The 12,846-nt window shown below is 64.2% G+C and overlaps 1 protein-coding gene across 3 annotated transcripts in view; it reads right to left on the minus strand.

Annotated features, from left to right (window-relative positions):
• Positions 1-12,846, minus strand: part of TNS3 (tensin 3) — a 92,838-nt gene that overhangs the window by 59,931 nt on the left and 20,061 nt on the right. The gene's annotated exons all lie outside the window — the stretch shown is intronic.

The raw sequence follows: 12,846 nt of genomic DNA on the forward strand, positions 1-12,846 counted from the left end.
CACCCTCTCTCCCCTCAGGACGCTCGACACCTTAGACCGCCCATGCCCTCGTGCTGCCTCTTCAAAGGCCACCTCTGCTCAGAGTCCTGGGGCGGGAACCCCTGCTCAGTGTCTGCCAGGCACCCACACATGCACACTCGTACACACCCAGTCACACACGCACACTCGTACACACCCAGTCACACACGCACACTCATACACACCCACAGTCACACACGCACACTCGTACACACTGTCACACACGCACACTCGCACACACCCACAGTCACACTCGCACACACCCAGTCACACATGCACACTCGTACACACCGAGTCACACACGCACACTCGTACACACCCACAGTCGCACACGCACACTCGCACACACCCACAGTCGCACACGCACACTCGCACACACCCACAATCGCACACGCACACTCGTACACACCGAGTCACACACGCACACTCGTACACACCCAGTCACACACGCACACTCGTACACACCCACAGTCACACACGCACACTCGTACACACCCACAGTCGCACACGCACACTCGCACACACCCAGTCACACACGCACACTCGTACACACTGTCACACACGCACACTCGCACACACCCACAGTCACACTCGCACACACCCAGTCACACACGCACACTCGTACACACCGAGTCACACACGCACACTCGTACACACCCACAGTCGCACACGCACACTCGCACACACCCACAGTCGCACACGCACACTCGCACACACCCACAATCGCACACGCACACTCGTACACACCGAGTCACACACGCACACTCGTACACACCCAGTCACACACGCACACTCGTACACACCCACAGTCACACACGCACACTCGTACACACCCACAGTCACACACGCACACTCGTACACACCCACAGTCACACACGCACACTCGTACACACCCAGTCACACACGCACACTCGTACACACCCAGTCACACACGCACACTCGTACACACCGAGTCACACACGCACACTCGTACACACCCAGTCACACACGCACACTCGTACACACCCACAGTCACACACGCACACTCGTACACACCCAGTCACACACGCACACTCGTACACACGCACACTCGTACACACCCAGTCACACACGCACACCCAGAGCTCCCGTCTCCGAGAGCTCTGGGTGCTGCGCTCCGGCTGTCGGAGCCTCGGCGCGGCTCCCGGGGGCCAGCTGCACCGCGGGCTCCAGGGCGGCTGAGAGTCTGTGGCCCTCTGCCCGGGACACGGGGGCTGGGGAATGAGAGGGGCTTTGTCACTGGGTGCGTGCTCTCTGCACCGAAGCTGCATTCTCCGAGAAATGAATACGCCCCCCCCAGCCCCCGATCTAATAAGAGCGAAAGCTTATCTGCCTCTCAGCCAACTGCCAATTTCTGCGGCTACAAATGGCACAGTCAGTGATAGCTAAGACTTCTGGAATATTCTTTGAACCAAAGAATTCAATCCCCTAAGTAGTTGGCTGGGCCACCTTTAAGAAACGGAGCTAACAGCAGTGGGCTCAGTCTGCAGCGCAGGTCAGGGTGGCCGGGCAGCAACACCACCACAGACATGTGCATCCACACCCACACATGCACTCACACATCCACATTCACACCCACACATGCACACCCCCACACATCCACATTCACACATGTACACCTATACACGCACTCACATGTACTCCTACACTCCACACACGCACCCACACATGCACACTCCCACACATCCACACCCACACCCACACATGCACTCACACATGCACACTCACACATGCACACTCCCACATACCCACATTCACACATGCACTCACATGTACTCCAACACACAGATACTCATACACATCCACAGTCACACATGCACACCCATACACACTGTCATGCACCCACACATGTACATCGTTGCACATACATGTTATGCACGTGCCTGCATATCTGCATACCTGTATGCTTACATGCACCCACACCCACATGTCTGCACAGTCATGCATGCACACCCACACACATGCAGGAATGACGCGGGACAGACAGCTTCGCTGGGTGGCTCCCGTCGGCCACACCGCCATGGAGATGAGTCGCTGTCCGTGCTGGACAGGCTCCCTCTGAAGGGGACCCTCAGGTCGGGGCTCATTAAATCCTCACAGGCTGAGGGGCCTCTCTGAAATCCGCATTTCCCCACGCCCACCACACATGGGCCCTTGGCTCCCACGGCTCGGGTCATAGGTGCGGAGCACACGCCAGAGGAGCGTCGTGAGGCACGGCGCCACCCAGGCCGCCGGACCCCAGTCCTGCCCACGGGGTGCGAGCGGGACCTCCTGGCTCCCCAGAGCGAGCCCCGAGGTGAGACCCCAGGTGACCGCCCCGCCCCGCCCCGCCCCGACGCCCGCACCAGTCCACACGCAGGCCGTGGCCTCGCAGGAGAGGCCGGACGGTTGGTGGGGACAGAGGTGGTGGCCGGGCTGTGCCAGCAGCAGCGGTTTGCACTTCCTCTCCTTCGGGTCCAGTCCTCCCCGGGGAAGCATTTAGAGAGGAAGCCGCTCTCGTCCCTGAAAGGAGAGTAAGGGCTGGTTCTTCCCCTTCGTGCCTGACACGTGTGTGTGCACTGTTTGTGCTGGCCTGAGCATGAGTGCACTGTCTGCATGCATTCATCTGTGTGTGTGCGCAAGTGCACGTGTTGGTACACCTGTGTGCGTGTCTGCAACTGTGTGCATGTGTGACTGTTCATGTGGGTATGAAGTGCATGTGCCTGCATGCACATACAAAGTGTGTGTGTGTGTGTGTGTGTGTGTGTGTGTGCGTGCGTGCTGGGAGGGTGGAAGAAACCAGGTCCCAGGTCCTCCAGGCACAATGCACCCTGGGAAGCTGCCCACGGCACTAAGTGCCTCTGCACGTGTCCTTCCCAGTCGGGAGGACCAGGTGGATCTCAAGACACTGGCCCGCGGGGCCCACAGCTCCCTGGAGCGCAGAACGGCCGCCCGGGATGTGATGGGCCACAAAGGGGGCCGCGTGGGACCCGTGTGCAGAGAATGTGGGGGTGCGGACACGGTGACTGGGTGAAAACGGGACCCGTCCAGGGAGCCAGCAGCTTCCCGCTAGTCAGGTCCCTGAACCGCCCGAGCTCCCGCCTCCCCGGCTTCCTGCGGGTCCAGGGAGCACGCAGAGGCAGGGCCTACCTCAGCTCAGGGCCCTATTCCCACAACAGCCTGCAAACCGCAGCCACCCTATGAACCAACAACGCCCCAACGCCTCGGCCAAGCGGCCCGAGCCGAGCACACCGTGCCCGAGCGCGTGTGCCGGCAGCAGGCGTGGCGTGGCGTGGCGTGGCGTGGCGTGGCGTGGCCAGGACAGCCAGCAGCTCTCCTCGGACCGAGGCCGGAGGTGTTTCCCACAGCTCAGCCCCAACGCCGCGGCCCAGGAATCCCGGGGACCGATCCGCCTCGGAGCCGGCCGCTGCCCCGCTCCCTCCTGCCCGGCGGCCGCCCAGCCGTGTGGTTGGCAGAGCCGAGGAGGAAGGGCCCCGGGCGGGGAGGGGGCTTACCTGGGCTGCACATCGCCCGTGGGCGGGGGACCGAAGGCTGGAAGGGAGGAGCCTGTGCTCAGCGGCCTGGGCAGCGACACCTCCTGCATCTCCAAACCCCAGCCCCGAAGAGGCCGGAGGGAGGGCCCCGCCCCGGGCAGCGCTGGGCGCGGTGTCGGGGCCTCGTGTGCAAGGCCCCGCCGCCCCTGCGCGGCGCCTCGGTCAGACGGGCCGTGCGGACGGGGCCGACCAGACCCGGATGCCCTCGGGGACCTGAGCAGCAGGATGCACTGCGGTCCACCTGCCAATCACAGCTCCCCCGGCCGAGCTCAGCGGACGTCCACGCCCAGTCGCACTCCAGACTGACTGTTGGACTAGGTCCACGTCTCATCTCCCGCGGGACCCTCCCGGGCACCGCCAACCCGAGTGGCAGTGTGGACGGCCTGACCGTGCAGGTTTCCCGCCAGAACCCACGGGGGAGCAGCTCTGTGCGGGGACATCCCCTCCCCACGTTCCAGGCAGGACAGAGGACACGCAGGCTCCGTGTGGACCCCGGGCAGCAGTGGACGAGGGGCCTGGGCCTGGGCCGGGGCGCGAGCTGGGCTCGGGGTCTCCCCAGGGTCCGGCCATGCCACAGGGAACGGCCCGCGGACCGGCTCTGAAATGGCAGCAGCGCGGGCCCCAGATGACAAGCCTCAGAGGTCAGAACACACGCCCCAAACCAGGTCGGCGCGCAGAGACCCAAGCGTCTCAGGCCCCCTCCCTCCCCCTGCGAGCCAGCGCCCACTCGCTGGCCTCACATGGTCCGCGTGGGGCCGGGGCGGTGGCCCCGGGCCAGGGGGTGGAGAGCAGCCTGGCTTTTAAGTTCCTGGGGTCGTTTCTGAGCTGCCTGTGTGTGTGCCTCTGAGGGTGTGAAGTGACTGATCCTGCACCTCACGGGCCTGCCCGTCCCCAGGGGAGGAGAGCCTCTCAGAGACGTGCCCATCACTGAGGGGAGGGCTTCCCCTCCCCTAACTCCCCCCTCACCCCCGGCTACTGGGCTCAGTGGTTAGGCAGACCCCATGCTCCGAAAGGTCGCAGGCCGATTCCCTGGTGGTGCTCATGCTGTGTGTGGGCTCGCACACAGGAGGCAGGATTGATGTTTCTCTCTCTCTGCCTCTTTCTAAAAACCGATTAATTTAAAGCCAAGCCAGTGTGGCTCAGTGGTTGGCCGTTGGCCTATGCACCAGGAGGTGAGGGTTTGATTCCCTGGCAGGGCACGTGCCCGGGTTGCAAGCTCGATCCCCAGTGTGGGGCGTGCAGGAGGCAACCAGTCAATGATTCTCTCTCATTGTTAATATTTCTAGTTCTCTTTCTCCCTCTCCTTTCCTCTCTGAAATCCATTTTAAAAAGTTAATAAATAATAATAAATAAAAGCCAATTTAAAAAAACGTTTTTTTAAAGATGCAGATGGAGAGCAGGGGGCCCTGTCGGAAGCGGTGTCTGCCGGCCTGCGCACAGCGAGGGGGCCTCCCTCCCTGGCCTCCACACAGCACAGCCCGACCCAGGAGGGAGGAGCCACAAAGCACTAGAACTTTCCCCAGAAACCTGCATGCTGCACCCACAGGCCAGGACAATGTGCACGTCACTGGCCGCCAGCCCGACCCCTGCCTGCCCCGCCTCCCGCGTCAGAGGTGTCACTGGCAGGCGAAACCACGTGGACTCAGATTGTAGAGCGACCGTTTGATCCATGGCCGTGTCTACCACAGCGGAGGTGGCCCGCCCCCGCCCCCCTCTGGTCCACGGCGGGGCGGGGCGGGGCGGGCGGCGAGCAGACTGCCCTCGGGGGGCGCTGGCCTGGCTCCTCCGGGCCTCTCAGCCCGGGCGGAGGGAGCCTCCTCGCAGCCGCACCCGGCTGGACCGCCGGGGCTCCCTGGTCTCCGCCTGCATCACCCAGCGCCCGGACCCCAGACAGACTCTCCTTCCCTGTGGGCCCTGCGGCTCCGCCTCCCCGGAGAGCCTGCCACCGCCACCGGAGCGACGGACGCAGGCGCGGGCCGCCCCGCCGAGCCACGGAACAGGAGCGCGGACACCACACAGCACCCGCCCGCGCGTGGCTCCTGGCCCACGGGAAAGGAAGCCCAGCACCCACACGCCAGTGGCCCCGCAGGGAGCACGTGGGAGGACCAGGCTCTAAGGCTGGCACGTGGCCGTGGCTGCACAGGCAGGAGGACAGGCAGCTGTGGGCGGGCACTCGGACCCGCGGAGGAGGCAGGGCTGAGCGAGCACACGGCGGCTCGGCAGGGGACACCCCTCAGCTCACGTGCGGAAGGGGGGCGCCGGCCAGGCTCCGTGGTGAGAGCGGCGGCATCGCACTGCAGGATGCTGGCTCAGCTCCCCGTCGGGGCACGGGCCCGCTTCCGGTTCAATCCCAGGCCCTGGCCGGGCGTGTGCAAGAGGCAACCCATGGACATCTCGCTCTCACGTCGATGTTTCGCTCTCCCCCCTTCTCTCCTCTTCCCCTCCCTTCCTCCCACTCTCTCTCAATGGGAATAATATCCTCGGGGAAGGATGAACAAACAGGAAGGAAGAAAGGAAGGAAGGAGGGAGGGAGGGCAGGCTCACAGGAAGTCCCGTGGGAAAACTGGTCGCTCATGAGGAATAACAGAAACCGCAGGAATTCCAGGGGGATGAGCCACGAAAGGGCCAGAACGGGAGCGGCAGAGCGAGCACTGAAATAAAACCGGCGCCCTCCTGACCGAGGAGAAGGGCGGGTGGAGCAGGAACAGCAGAGGCTCTGACACAGGCGGCTGAGCTCGCGCCCGGAGCTTCCCCACGGCCCTGTGAGCACCAGGCCAGCGGCCGCCGACAACGGCTCAGAAGCGAGAGGGAAGGCCGGTCTGTACGTGAGCGAGTGTGAAAGGCCGTCTGCTTCTGCTTAGGTGCTTGGCCTCCACAGCCGCCAGAGGATGGCACTCGATGGCAGAGACTCTCTCGAGCAGCGGCCGGCTGGGTGTGGCCTTCAGCGGGCGGCCCAGGCTGGGAAGAGTGCCCCCACTGGGCCCATGCCCGCCCCCTGCACACGGAGCCCCCACTGAGCCCCCTGAACACTGAGCCCCCTGAACACTGAGCCCCCTGCACCCCCAGCGGAGCCCCCACACCGAGCCTCCTGCACACGGAGCCCCCACTGAGCCCCCTGCACCCCCAGCGGAGCCCCCACACCGAGCCCCCTGCACACGGAGCCCCCACACTGAGCCCCCTGAATACTGAGCCCCACACTGAGCCCCCTGCACCCCCAGCGGAGCCCCCACACCGAGCCCCCTGCACACGGAGCCCCCACACCGAGCCCTCTGCACCCCCAGCGGAGCCCCCACACTGAGCCTCCTGCACACGGAGCCCCCACACTGAGCCCCCTGAACACTGAGCCCCACACTGAGCCCTCTGAACACTGAGCCCCACACCGAGCCTCCTGCACACGGAGCCCCCACACTGAGCCCCACACCGAGCCCCACACCGAGCCCCCTGCACACGGAGCCCCACACGGAGCCCCCTGCACCCCCAGCAGAGCCCCCACACCGAGCCCCCTGCACACACAGGCCCCCACACCGAGCCCCCTGCACACACAGGCCCCCACACCGAGCCCCCTGCACACACAGGCCCCCACACCGAGCCCCCTGCACACACAGGCCCCCACACTGAGCCTCCTGCACACGGAGCCCCACACTGAGCCTCCTGCACACGGAGCCCCCACACGGAGCCCCCTGCACCCCCAGCAGAGCCCCCACACTGAGCCCCTCACAAGGAGCCCCTACACTGAGCCCCCTGCACACGGAGGCCCACACGGGGCCGACATTTCTCCGCGTTGTCCTGGACCCTCTATTCTTCCTGTCTCCGGAGCCTTGGGAACCGGCCGCTCCCAGGACTCGTGGGAGCCTTCGTTCCTCGTCGGCATGCGCTCCCAGGGAGAGAGCCCGGCACGCCGCTCCCGCCTCCCTCAGGGCTGCCCCCCTGCGTCCCAGGATGGAGGATTCCGGTGCTCAGGGCACAGGTGACCCCGGGTCTTCTCTCGCCAGGTCACCGGGTGCCCTCAAGGGTGAGACAGCAGCCCGCCGGTGTGGCTCAGTGGTTGACCTGTGAACCAGGAGGTCAGGGTTCGATTCCCCGCAGGGCACAGGCCCCGGGTGCAGGCTCGACCCCCCAGTGTGGGGCGTGCAGGAAGCAGCCGATCAGATTCGCTCTCATCATGGCTGCTTCTCTCTCTTGCTCGCTCTCCCTTCCTCTCTGACATCAATAAAAAATATATTTTTACAAAAACATAAGTCCCAGGGGTCACATGGCGTCTGGCGAAGCCGGCTTTGCTCTGTGGCCGAGGACCTCCCCAGAGGCCGAAGGGCTGCCATGCACTGAGCCTGCCTCGAAGACCAGGAACGTTTCTCCGAGTGCAAACTTTGGTGACAGCAGAAGGAAGAAACAGCCCCTGAATCATGCGGCTTTGGGGGGGGGAGGGGGCGGCAGGAAGTGTGTCCTCTCAACCACCCCCCTCCCTACTCCCCCTACACCTCCCCCCCCCCCGGCCCCCTGCAGCGCTGCTCTCTGGGGAATTCCTCTGAGCGAGGGAACCTGAGCAAACACAGCTGGCCCTGCCCAGGGCAGCGGGGGGAGCTGGGGGGGACAGGCTGCGGGGAATTCCAGGCCTGAACCTCAGAAACCCCCGGAGCTCCCTCCGCTGTGGTTTCACCCGGGAAGGCTGAGCGGGGCCTCACCTCGGCACGGCGCCCGGCCCGGCGGGACCTGCGCACACACCCCGCGGCCGCCGGCTTCTGTGCAGACCTTGTGCTCAGAGCCGCGCAGGCTCGCTGCCAGCGCCTCGGGCTGCAGAGCAAAGGACGCGGTCAGCGCCCGGGGCTGGCTCTTCCCCTCCTCGGGCCCCACGTGGCGCAGAGCCCTGAGGGGCTGGAAGGGGGCTTGCCCCGGCAGGAGGCCCTGCCAACGGGTCCTGGGGCCTCGGACGCCTGTCAGCATCCCCACACCGGGTCCCAGCCCGCCCGCTCACAAACCCCAAACCCCGGAGAAGTGTGCGGGGCCACCCGGACAGCTCCACTTCCAGACGAGAGGCTGGCACCCACCACGCCCGAGGCCCACGCGCTCGGCACCAGGACAGGAGCCCTCTACCACCAGCTCACGTGTGTGGCTTGAGGTTTACGGCAGAGGGATGACCGTGTACAGATCCAAGTCGCCTTGGAAACCAGTGCCAGGCCCTGTCCCTGATACGAGGTATGTGTCCGTCAGTAAGTCCTGTCCACGCCAATCCCCCGAGGCGGCCACTCCCCCCCAGAAAAACAATTCACCGAGAAGAGGCTGTTTTCTGGAATGTGACACCACCTGATGAGCATGGCTCAGTGTTTGAGAATCAACCTGTGAACCAGGAGGTCAGGGTTTGATTCCCAGTCAGGGCACAGGCTCAGGTTGCGGGCTCGGTCCCCAGTGGGGGGCGTGCAGGAGGCAGCCGATCTGAGATCCTCTCTCATCACTGATGTTTCTCTCTCTCACCTTCTCCCTTCCCCTCTGAAATCAATAGAGACCCAAATCAAACATCTATAGAAAAAAAATGTAAAAACCAGAGGTGAGAATACACTGGATGGGGTTCTTGGTAGATTAGACACTGCAGAAGTCAGAGTAGCAAACTTGAAGACCTCACAGAACAGCTTCCCAAAATAAAGCTGGGAAAGAAGGACCCACCTAAGCGGTGAACAAACACACAGACAGCGTCAGAGAGGCAGAGCTGTGGGGCCTCTTTAAACAGCCGAACATACCTGTGACTGGAGTTTCTGAAAAGGTGAGGGGGGCAGGGTTTGAAGAAATAATGGCCCAAGCTTTTCCAAACTATAAACCCAGAAACTCAAGAAACTCAACAAATCCCAAACACAAGAAATGCAATGGAAACCACACCAAGGCACCCGAGCATCAAGTTGCTCAAGCCCAGCGACACAGAGAGAATCATAAAAGTACCCAGCCAGGGTAAGGTGCATTACATACATGGGCCAACCATCAGCAGAACGGCAGATTTCTCAATTGAGAAAAAGGAGGCCCGGCAGACAGGCTCAGGGGTTGAGCATTGACCTATGAACCAGAAGGTCAGGGTTCGATTCTCAGTCAGGACACATGACCGGGATGCAGGCTCCATCTCCAGTAGGAGGAGGGCAGGAGACAGCCGATCCATGATTTTTCTCTCGTCATTGGTGTCTCTATCTCTCTTTCTCTCCCTCTCAGAAGTCAATAATAATAATAATAATAATAATAATAATAATAATAAATAATAGTAAGAAGACAGTGGATCAACATAAAACACGGAGGAAACTACCAACCTAGAATTCTGTACCCAGCAGAACACCTGTTAAAAACGAAAGGGAGGTCAAAAGTTCTTAAGACTAACAAAAGCTTCAACCATTCCCACCTTCCACGTGCACTGACCAGCTGACCATCTCCGTGTCCCTGCTGGTCAAGCTCTCTGCTGGTGACTAGACTTCTCCTCATGACAACCTCTACCACCCTCCACAGCAGTCCTCTTCCTGAGCCGAGCTTCACAGCAGTCCTCTCTTATCCACGTAGCTCTGCTCCTGGTGGATTTTTTGTCTGTGCTTTTTTAAATCCTCACCTGACAGTTTTTTTGTTTGTTTGTTTGTTTTGTTTTTTTTTTAAGAGAGAGAGTGGGAGGGAGGAGGGTGGGAAAGAGCAAACACTGCTGTGAGAGAGACACGTCGACTGGCTGCCCCCTGCACTCACCCTGACCTGGGCCGGGCCGAACGCCCTTGACCGGGAATCGCACCCATGGCCTGCGGTCCAAGGGCTGACGCACTGACCACGGAGCGGCTGGCCAGGGCTCTCGTGGTGCAGGTTGGTCTTGCCAAACCTGTCCGACGAGGGCAGGCGTCCGGAACCACACAGGAGCCGTCACGCTCCAGCCCCGGGAGCCGCCGAGGACAGGCCTCCTGCGTGAGCGGAGCTGCAGGGACCGAGCCAACGCGGGCCCTGTGAGCCGGGTGCTGCCCGCGGGGGCGCTGGGCAGAGTTAACCAGCTCCGCCTGCGCCACAGCCCAGACTGGCGAAGCCGAGTCGCTGCGGGCGCCCCCTGCCCCCCGCCGCCGGGACTCCCACGTGCAGCCTGGACCGAGCCACCCGAGGGTGCAGACACCAGACTCTGCTCCAGCCGCAGCACGGCTCCGCGCTGAGCATCACCCACGAACCAGGCGGTTCGCCTCCCCGCCGGGGCGCATGCCCTCTCACCATGGATGCCCCCCCCCTCCGTTTCTCTCTGAAATCAGTAAAATATACTAAAACCAACACAAAGCAAAACACACGGCCAGGGGCGGAGGGTACGGGCTCGGTGGGGTCCCGTCCAGTTCACGCTTAGACACCGGGTACGCATTCAGGCAGCTGACACACGGCCCACGGCCCCCCAGCTGCAGACAGTCCCCGGCCGGCACAGGCACGCTTCCCCCAGACCCGGCGGCTGTGTCTGCGCTCCTCTGCCGTCCGCCGTCCGCCGTCTGCACCACCCCGTCCCCGTCCCCCCGGCTCTGCCCAGCGCCGGGACGGGCCTCCGGGAGGTGTGCTGACCGAATGAATGGGCCACAGTCTGTGGGCCAAGGCAGGACACTGTGACCTTGGATTCCTCCAGATGTGATTCCACCGGGAGGGGCTGTGTCCGAGGCCCCGCAGCAGGGGGCACCGGGTGGTGGCCGAGGCGGGGGCTGCGTGCCTGCCGGCCGCCGATACCCGAGGGCCCACCGCAGACGCTGCGCCACGGCTGGCCGTGCCGATGCCCGAGGGCCCACCGCAGACGCTGCGCCACGGCTGGCCGTGCCGATGCCCGAGGGCCCACCGCAGACGCTGCGCCACGGCTGGCCGTGCCGATGCCCGAGGGCCCACCGCAGACGCTGCGGCCACGGCTGGCCGTGCCGATGCCCGAGGGCCCACCGCAGACGCTGCGGGCACGGCTGGCCGTGCCGATGCCCGAGGGCCCACCGCAGACGCTGCGCCACGGCTGGCCGTGCCGATGCCCGAGGGCCCACCGCAGACGCTGCGCCACGGCTGGCCGTGCCGATGCCCGAGGGCCCACCGCAGACGCTGCGCCACGGCTGGCCGTGCCGATGCCCGAGGGCCCACCGCAGACGCTGCGCCACGGCTGGCCGTGCCGATGCCCGAGGGCTCACCGCAGACGCTGCGCCACGGCTGCCCGCACAGAACCTCTCGCTGACATGGGGAGCAGCGGGAGCAGCCCCTTTGTTCTCACCTGAGACGCACTTTCATTTCTCCCAGAGGCGGCTGTGGTGGGGGCGGGGCCGCCGCGGGAGCCAGAGCAGGCTCGGCTCAGGAATCCAATGGCAGCTAATTGCTGGGAGCGGGTGGTGGGGAAGGAGAGACGGAGCCGCTGGTCCCCCAGGGTGTGGCGATCAGTGCCAGTCCGGACGGCGCGCGTTTTTACAAAGAAAAGTCTGTGCTGGCGTGGTGCTGGGCGGAGCCGCCCTCGCTCCACCCCGGCCTCCGGCCTCCGGACCCGCTCCCGGGGACGCGGGTGACACCCAGCCGCGCACAGGCTGGGCGGCCGGGCCTCGACCCCGCTCTCAGGGCACCGGCCTCAGGCTGCATTCAGATCTGGGCAACGTCACACATTCCAGAGAGGCAGCCACAGAGCAAAACCACCACGCAGTTCCCCGGGGAGTCCCGGGGCCCGGGGGACCCCAGCCCTCTGGGGTATCTGCCTGGAGACGGTCCAGCACTGGTGGCCACAGCACCCACAGGGGCCGCCCTTCCCACACCCAGCGTCCCCAATGTCCCAGCCCGCACCGGCGGCTGCCTGAGCTCAGCGCACACTGAGGGATGGAGGTGCTGACACCGGGAAGACTCCTCACGGACGTTTCTGGGCAAGTGGCACCATAAAGGCCTGAGGATTACACTCAGATGCCCACCCCGCCCGCCCGCACTGCTGTTTGAGACCCTGTGGGGGTGGGCATGTGACGTGCCCGTGAACCTGCACCAGCCAGCTCGGCCACAGCCGCACAGAGCTCCGTCTCTCCTTCCCCACCACCCACTCCCAGCGCCTCTGCAAGAAACACAGGCTCTGCGGGGCCAACGGCCCAGGTCCTGCTTCCGTCCGAGGAAGTGCGGGAGGCAGCGGGGTCAGGAGGTAAGGTCGGCCCCTCTCCACGGGGCCCCGGCGCCCGCCGCCCGCGTGCACACAGGGAACACAGCACGCAGCCCCGGGCACAGGAGCACGCAGGGCACGCGCAGACAGGGGATGAGCAGGATCCTGCGGCCGGAAAGAGCTGGGGACAACCCCGCGCCTCCCCCGCCCCCG

Source organism: Pipistrellus kuhlii, unplaced genomic scaffold (assembly GCF_014108245.1).
Source record: "Pipistrellus kuhlii isolate mPipKuh1 unplaced genomic scaffold, mPipKuh1.p scaffold_m20_p_26, whole genome shotgun sequence".
NCBI classification, from domain to species: Eukaryota; Metazoa; Chordata; class Mammalia; order Chiroptera; family Vespertilionidae; genus Pipistrellus; species Pipistrellus kuhlii.